A 9,347-nucleotide genomic window follows, 5' to 3' on the forward strand; every position below is an offset into this window, starting at 1 on the left:
CTTGTAGACCAGGCTGGCCTCGAACTCCCAGAGATCCGCCTGCCTCTGCCTCCTGAGTGCTGGGATTAAAGGCGTGCGCCACCACCGCCAGACCAATGTAATGATTTTTAACAACATTTTGCTGTTCCCACAAATCAGTGTCTAGCTCGATCATCCTCGGAGAAAAGTCCTCCTGCAGTAGATTGGAACAAATACTGAGACCCATAGCTGGAAAATGTGTAGAGTAAAGGACCTTGGGACGCTCAGTTCTAAGTGCCATGTCTCCATCAAACCCCTCTCCTCAGGGTTCAGAGAACTATTCAGAACAGAGTGTAGAAAGACTCTAAGAGCCAGTGGGGACAGAGGACACCGAGGCCTTCCAGACACAGCAGGGCTGACACACACGGGGCCTCACAGAGATTGTGGCCGTGTCCACAGGGCCTGCACAGGTGAAAGCCAGGCAGGGTCTCAGTGCTGAGAGGGGGATGTGGAGACGATCCTCCCACCCTAACCGAGAAGCTGTCTCTGACTGACAGCTGCTTACAAGGAAAAATGAGCTTTCTCCAGTGGTGTCTCACAGGGGGCATGACCACACATAAGGGCAGGCCCCATTCCCAGCCGGAAACGGCCCACTCAAAATGAACTCAGTGGTATTTTAGAGGCTTTTGTTTGGTCTCATAATGCTTGGTTTGAGCATTTTTTAACCTTACTAGTCTCTTGTTTATATATTATAGTCTCCATTTTTTGTTGTTATATATATATAGTTTTCCTTGTTCCTATTTCTAAACAATAAAGTGTAACAGCTATTATATCACTGTGGAGATGGGTTAAAGTGTACGGAGAGATGGACATAGGTTATGGGCAATGCTCTGCCATTTTATACAAGAGACTCGCACATCTGTGGACTCTGGCACAGAGTGTGTGTTCTCTGTAACCCCGCCCCCAGGAATAGGTTACATTCCACTCCTACCGGGTGTGTGTGTGTGTGTGTAGACAAATATAGGCCTGTACTGTTTTTATAATATTCATAATTTAGGGAGGGGCAATCTAAGATGATTATAGCAGAAAGCCTGATTTTTCTAGGAGGATCAGATAGTGGGGGCCTGGGATGTGAGGCCTGGGAAGGGTCAGGAGCTCATGGGAAGCTTTGGTTCAGGCTTCGCTGGAGACCAGCCCCGGTCTTCAGTAGCTACCTGTCAGGGTGAGGACTGGATTAATCAAATTGTCAGTTTTTCTGGTCAGCTCTGTTAGTTCTTTAGAGATACGCGGGAGGGCAGCTTTCAAGGAACCTTTCCTACCCTCGCCAGGGCTGGGAAACAGGTCTTACATTCTTGTTTACTCTCTGAGCACCGGAGGTGAAGTTTAAAGGGAAAGCAAGCCTTAAAGGTTAATGATCTTTAATGACCTGTTAATGACCTAACAGCTGCAGGTGTTTTCACCTGCCCGTCACCATCCTATCCCCGCCCCAAGCTGCTTCTGCTAGATCTGCTCCCAACCTCCACTACTCTCTACCACTCTGAGACTGCAGGGGAATGAACCAGCAGATGGAATCTCCTGGCCTCAAAATTCCTTTTCTACCCCGTGAAACCTGAGCCCCTGAGCCACACACGGTTCCACTCTGAGGAGACACTGGTGTCCTTTGTTGTTCTGCTTAAAGGGAAATCTGCTTTTGTTTAGGTTTATTTAGTAAATTAGTAAATTAATTAGTAAAATTCCAGGCTGCCTCCATCAGTCCTGATCTAACAAGGACAACTTGTGACAAGAATTGGCCTCTAAACTTTGAGGACCGTGTATTTTTCCCCTAATGGGAGAAATGACTTTGAAATTTAGGTTCGCATACACATCTTCAGCACAGATTGTAAAAATAGCTTCTTCATGGAATTGACCCTTCACTGGGAAACTTGGTTAAATGAAGTGTAATGCCAGCTAGTTTTAGCTGAAGTGGTTTTTACCCCATTGCATTTGTGGGGTCGCACTCGTCCCTGTCATTTCCTTGTCTTTTTCAAAACATGATTTAAAAAAAAATATAGAAGTAATAACTCTTCCCCCAAGATGCTGTTTCAAGTGAGATGGCCCCTTCCCCCACTCAGCATGTAATCTGTAATTTTGTAGGTTATTCCCATTTGCAGATTTTAGAAGGAGCCTTTTATTCCCCTCCCAGTGTTAAAGCAATTTAGATTAATTGGCCTTGGAGTCTTTGATACCCATTTTAAAGACGGCTTAAAAATCTGTTGAAGACGAGACCCTTTCATATGTGATAAGGAAAATTCTTGGCGGATAAAAGGCCTCTCTTTTTGTTTTTGCACAAAAGAAATTTTCAGAGCTGGGGAAAAGCTGCCGAGGTGAGGGAGGTGAGAGCGTTTCCTCGCGGAAGACCAATTCCCTTCTCCTTCCCTGGGGAATCTCATCCTTCACAGCTGCTTGAAGAAAAGGGGAGCAGAATTAGGGTGCCAGCACTCCTTGCAGGGCAAAGCATGAGTGGCAGGCACTCCTGCACGCTCCACACTTGGCATTTGGTGGCCACCATCCAAACCTGTTTACCAGACTAAATAGTCTACCAGAAATAACAAGGCCACAAGCAAGTGCCACTCCCTAAGGACAAAGGTTCGGTAATCAAGGTAGCCGAGGGGGTTCCTCAAGGCCAGGAGGAGTCCTTGGAATCCTTGAAAGAGTGGAAGGGTGGAGCCTTCCTGACCTTGACTCTGCCTCTTAATTCTTCCCTTAGACCTCCAGTCTTGGGCTAGCTGCGGGTCTCTGTCTCTCTTTCCCTGTTAGAGACAAAGTCTACGCAGTCAAGGCCAGCCTCAGATTGGAGAGCCTCCTGGCCAAGTCTTGGACTCTCAGAATTCACTGATGTCCCTGGACTTGAAGGAAGGTTTAAACATGGTACAGCTATCATTTGAGCTTGGTGTACATTTCTGTGTGTGTTTAGGGCCGTTGGGCAGACGGGTAGAAAGCTTGGTTTATAAGTGTGAGTGAGCAGCACTTGGAAGTGATGCTAAACACTACAATCCCACTGCGTGGGAGGCTAAGGCAGAAGGATGGAGAGTTCCAGGCTAGCCTGGACTATACAGTGACATGACAAGAAAAAGGGCCACCACGCAAGCACTTTGTGACAGTTTCTCATGGACTCATTTTTTTCCCCTCCCTTTGAGTAAGTTAAATGTGTTGCCCATTAAAGGTCAGCAAAGCAAATTGAGCCCGGTGGTGCAAGCCTGTAATCCCCACGACTTCAGAGTCTAGGCCAGGGGACAGCAAACTCAAGGCTGGCCTGGGAGACTTAGCCAGTGCCTGTCTGCAAATAAATACACAGAGCTGAAGACAAAGCTCCGTGGTACAGCCCTTGCTAAGATGTGGATGCAAGCCCCAGGACGTGGAAACAAACAAAAGCCAAAACCAGGAACAACCCACAAAGTCCAAGATACAAGTAAAAGAACCAGGGACACGCAGAAGCTGAGAGCACAAAGATAATGATCAGAAAGGAACTAAGGAGCTTTTTTTTTTTTGTACTGCTAGGGACAGAGTGCTGTGATCTTCACGTATTGGAAGCCGACAGAGTTGAGCCCGAGCACAGATTTCCAGCCCACAGCACTGAGACAGAGAGGAGTCTGCTTCAAGCAACTTATGTGTAGTACTTTGTTGTGGGAGCCCTAATAACAAACAGTGTTAGCAATTAATAATTAATATCTCTATCTAGAAGACAACAAAATAGAGCACTAACTTAGAGAGAAGAGAGTTACGGAAAATAGATAAGTGAACTTAAAAACATGGGGGGGGGGAGTAGCTGGGTACCAAGGAAATTTAAATAACCACTGGCATACTTAATAGGACTGCCTGAAAGTACATTTAAAAACTCAGCTGCTAAAATTGATACTATTAAAAGCAAGATAGATTGTTAATCCCACTGGTCAAGAATAAGACCACTATAACAGTTTAGGGCCAAATTTGAAGCAAGCTTTAATTAAATACTGGCCAAATGGATAGGTTTTGGCCAGGTCCATACCCACGTTCCTGGGAAATGGCCCCAAATCAAGTTTTGCAAGGGCTTAAGAAGGAAAACTTGTAATTCATTGCATTTTCGACCAGGTCCAATCAGGCGCAAGCATACTTCCTGACATATTTCCGGCCTGTGACCCTTCCACACACACGTGATCAAACACATTGACTGCTGACGGGCCAAACACGCGTGTTCAGGGGAGTGAAAACATGTGGCTCATTATTGCCCCTCAACAACAGCTTCCAGCATTTCAGGAACCATCCGGTCTTGAGCACGAGGCTTGCAGATCAGAGGCATTTTTCTTTCATGGATCTTTTGGACACAATAATTTAAACTTAAAATGTAACTTTGGCTCTCACAATATAAACACATTGATTTCTGTAGCAAAGGGAAAGTTGTGAAAGGTAGCCATAGAGTTTCTTGGGATAGTTTCACCAAACACTCAAACTCCTTGAACCGGAGAGCTTGGCGGGAAAGGAACCCCTCCTCCATGCTGACATCTTGCTCTCACTCAGATTTTAGCCATCATAAAAGAGAAAAGACAAGCCATGACACACCAATCAATACTGTTGTAAATTTCCTAGGTGAAATATTCCAATGAAGAAACCATAGTTCTCATCTTAAAGGGAATAAAAGATAGTTTATCCTGACCATGGCCTGGGAACACAGATAGAGGTTATCCCCAATCCCATGCTCCAATGCGGAAGCCGTTTCATGCAGTTTTATAGAACCAAGAAAATTATTAATCAAGACAAAAAAATACATTGGTGGTACATTGACAGTACAGGGAGATGGGGAAAAGCTTTCCTATGGGCCCAAGATGCTCTCTGAGCTTCGGGGTTGGTGGAAGCTTGCAGTCTAATGAGTAATAGATTCCAGAAGGTCTCTATTAGTCACAGGACGTCAGTCCTGACACAGTGATGGGCAAGGAGTGGCTGTCCTGGTGCTAGAACCAGGCCCAGGTAAGGCAAGTCGCGTCTGGACCTGCCTGGACCTGCAACCTCCCCACCATACTGGATTCTAATCCTTCAGTCTCTGCAGACAGCTTCCTTCCTGGAGGTCTCATTCACAAATACTGTTGCACACACAATTAAGTTGATTTCAGCAGTACAAATGTGGCCAATAAGAAATCAATCAATATAAAGATATTATGTTAAAGTATTACAAAGATAATAATAATATATGCAAATGTACTTGAGTCAAGAGATTATTAATGATTAAGACATAAATTACTCTAGTCTAATTCTCGGGGAGCCAGAAAGGCACCTCTTTGTAAGTGACAAACAAGCTATAATATTCATATTAAGGCCTGGATTAATTTCGAAAACATTATTTTTATTTATTTATTTTACAGCTTAGTCATGGATGATGTATCCTCTGTGATATGGGGGAGGCCCATAAATTTTACAGTTGTCCAAAGGTCATAGCAGGATACCGTTGTTAAGGATGCTGGTAAGGGTGTTTGCTCTGAGCTGCAGAGGAGTGGAGTTTACACAGGAAGTGGAGTTCACTCCAGGAAATCCAGATTTTTCAGGCTTGGCTATGAAGCTGGGAAAGGGAAGAAAGAAAATGATATTTTGAACGGCATACTTTTCTATCACGCCCTGTCCCAGCATGACTCACTGGGTTACCAGTCCCTTTAGGATGTGGCCTTTGAGTAGCTACACCCTGGGCCCTGAGAAGGTCAAACAAATGGTTATTATTGGCCTGGGCCTAATGCTGGCCCCGAAGCAGCAGGAGCAGACAGTGGATTTCTGAGCTTCTCAGTTCTAAGGTTTATGACATAATCATACAGCCAACTGCCAAAGTCAACAAATGTTTCACGGAGCTTGAGGACTCTTCTTGAAGCTCAATGCTGACTTTAACCCCTAAATCTACCTACAGGGAGCTCATTCCTGAACGTGTTTTCAGTTTACGTGTTTTCTAGTTGAACTACACAAACACATACATACAGTGAAATGGGCCAGAAGTCAGGGTGCCCTAACTCCATACCTCTTCCATGCTTGACGGGACATATGGTCTCTGACATCATCATGGACTCCCCACCTTCTCAATGACATTCTGCCTGAGAGGAGACAAAAGACCTTCCTTTCTCAGAAGGGAACAAGGCTTGTAAAATTCCCTACTCTTTTCTTTCCTTTATTCATTTGGTATCGCCTTACTTTGCAGCAAGTGTTCTTTGTGGCAGGAGCCTACTTTCCTCTCTGGTTGAATGAAAGTCTTTCATTTGGCCTTATTTTTTTGTGCCTTGTAAATTACTTGAGATGGGTGTTTAATATAGGTGCGGGATGGTTAGTAGCTATGTTACTTGCTGGGTGTCTGAGTGAAGGTAGTTTAGAAATACCAAGACTTCCCTGTGAGAAATCACTCTGCATACTTAGGGCTGAAGGAAATGCTCTTTAGTAGCGCTTGTCTGGTTGGGGCTAATGCCCAGGGAAGAGCTGGCCTCAAACAGAAGGTCAGATAAACTTACAAACACTTTAGGCTTATGCATTTTACATGAACTGTCATAATTAAAACTCTTTTAATAGGTTCTGGCTCCTGGTTATACTTTGAACAATTTAGATAGACAAGGGACTTCAAGTCTGGTCACTTGGCAGATGAGAGATTTACAAAGCAAAGACAATATTGTTTCGTAAGTTCACCTGCCTGCGCCGTTCTGTTCTAAGAACTGTTTCTCACGGTCATCTTGCGCACCTGGCAGAATTATACTTTTTCTGATAAGAGCACAGGAGATTTAATGGTGGTTGTGACCCTGTGTTGCCCCCTTGAGCTACCTCTTAAAGATATGTTCTTTGATAGGTGCGGGGATGAACCTTCTGGCTGGTTGTAAGTCCGTCAGGGTTGTCTTCTTTTGTTACGGAAATGTAATCCAATTGGAAGTCAGGCTTCCAACCTGAGAGGAAACTTTCTCAGCGTTCCTAAACTTCAATGATGGTACAGATTTTTCTTTCTCTCCATCTCTTCCAAGCCTGGTTAGTACACTACTTACCTCCCAGTCATATCGGAGGCAGTGATCCTTTAACTAAATTCTACTTTGTATAACTTAGTATTTCCTAAGCAAGTTTATGAGCAAATCCTTAGTAGGATTAAATTTACAACTCACGTTTTCCGGCATCGAAGGCATTAGTCCCTGAGTACTGTTTTTTGTTGTTTTTTTTTTTTTTTTTTGATTTTTGAGACAGGGTTTCTCTGTGGCTTTGGAGCCTGTCCTGGAACTAGCTCTGTAGACCAGGCTGGTCTCGAACTCACAGAGATCCGCCTGCCTCTGCCTCCCAAGTGCTGGGATTAAAGGCGTGCGCCACCACCGCCCGTCCAGTCCCTGAGTACTTTAAACAGTGACTATCACACCAGTCCAGGCAGGGCTTCTTACCACCTGGTTAAACCATCAGCAATCCAGAAAGGACGGTTTGAATATGAAATGCTCCCTGTAGATTCGGGTGTGAAAAGTCTCAGAAGAGGAGCTTCTTGACTTCTCAGCAGCCCTCATTGTCCGCCATGTTCAGAGAGTCCAGTTTTATCCCATGCATTTTCAGACCCAGGCCAGCTGGCCTTGGTTAGTTCCCGATAGAACATCCCCATTGTCTCAGTGTGTGGGTGCACCCCTTGCAGTCCTGAGTTCCTTGCTCGTGCTCTCTCTCCTTCTGCTCCTGATTTGGACCTTGGGGTTTCTGAGTTTTGATTCTACTGTACATACTAGCTGTGTGGGAGCCTAGGCTGTTTGGATGTTCACCTTACTAGACCTGGAAGGAGGTGGGAGGTCCTTGGACTCCCCACAGGGCAGGGAACCCTGACTGCTCTTTGGGCTGATGAGAGAGGGGGAGTTGATTGGGGGAGGGAGAGGGAAATGGGAGGCGGTGACGGGGAGGAGACAGAAATCTTTAATAAATAATAATAATAATAATAAAAAAGAGGGGCTTCAAAGGGACATTGGAACTGATGACTGGGGAATAAGGTCATTAAGAGTCATTAAAGCCAGAGACAGAAAGGTAAGTGACAACATGGGCAGGGGTTACATAGAGGGGTCAGGCCCCAGCATCAGGAGCAGATAACAGGGGGAATGTAGCGCTAGAAAGAATGAGAAGACTTGTAGTGAGGTCTGTCGAGGCAGGAGGCAGCAAGGGATGGAGAAAAGTGCCATTGATGTCCCTTTGATGTAAGCTCAGTTCCTGGGAGGGATCCTGGCTCCTAGATGCTTTTGGCTAGATGCTCACAGACAATGTCTCCAGCCTGTGTGTGAAAGTGGAAGCTTTGTTGTGGACATTGGAGCCTGGGTCCCAGCTAGATTCTAGCGCTACATTCTTACAGTGTGTTGTGTCCTTATCCAAGATGGCAGTGCTACCTGGGAGCTTCTCGGAACAAGTATGTCCTTGGAGGTGCTCTGAGAGTTGCACCTGGTCCTGCCTCCCTTTCTTGTCTCTGTTTTTTGTGTGATCTTGCTGCCAGGATGCTTTGCTTCATCTGGACTCTGTAAGTTAGACCCCCAAGGACTATGCAGCGAAATCCTTGAAGCCATGAACTCAGCGAACTCTCCCGCTCATGAACTGTTGGGCCAGGCGTCTTCTCCCACTAATCTGAGGACTGTGCAAAGCTAAGATCTGGCAGGCACAAGGGGACCTTGGGCTGAGTGGTTTTTGGTATAATCATATATCAGGAGAAAGAAACCACACACTATTTTGTTTAATATAAAGACTAATGCATTGGGAAATATTATTTTAGGGTGTGCTGCATTTGTGTAACTCTGTGAAGCTCTGATTCCTTGCCTGTCTAAAACACCTGATGAGCTAATAAAGAGCTGAACAGCCAATAGCAAGGCAGGGGCAAGGACAGGCAGGACTGGCAGGCAGAGAGAATAAACAGGAAGGAGAAACGAGGAAGAGAAAAGCACTGAGAGAACAGGGAGAGGAGGATGGCGGCGGCCAGCCATCCAGCTACACAGCCAGCCGTGGAAAAGAAGCAAAGAAAGATAAAAGCTCAGAGGCAAAAGGTAGTCGGGATAATTCAGTTAAGAAAAGCTGGCAAGAAACAAGCCAAGTTAAAGTCGGACGGTCATAATTAAGAATAAGCCTCTGTGTGTGATTTACTTGGGAACTGGGTGGTGGGCCCCCCCAAAAGATAAAAGAGTCAACACGCAACTGATGTTGCGGGCAGCCGGGTGCCTGGGACGCAGCCCCACCGCCCTTAATTACAACAGAGTGGCGCCCAGACGTGATGGACTAAATCCACTTAAAAACCTGAGAGAGCTTAATTTTAAACAGAGAAAAAAACAGAGTTTAACACAGAGTTTTGCTCTTTGTTGGTGGCATGCCGTAGAGAGATTTCCTGACAAAAGAGTCAACACGCAACAGCAGCAGAAAAAAAACTGCGTCAT

Source organism: Microtus ochrogaster, unplaced genomic scaffold, assembly GCF_000317375.1.
Source record: "Microtus ochrogaster isolate Prairie Vole_2 unplaced genomic scaffold, MicOch1.0 UNK20, whole genome shotgun sequence".
Lineage (NCBI taxonomy): Eukaryota > Metazoa > Chordata > Mammalia > Rodentia > Cricetidae > Microtus > Microtus ochrogaster.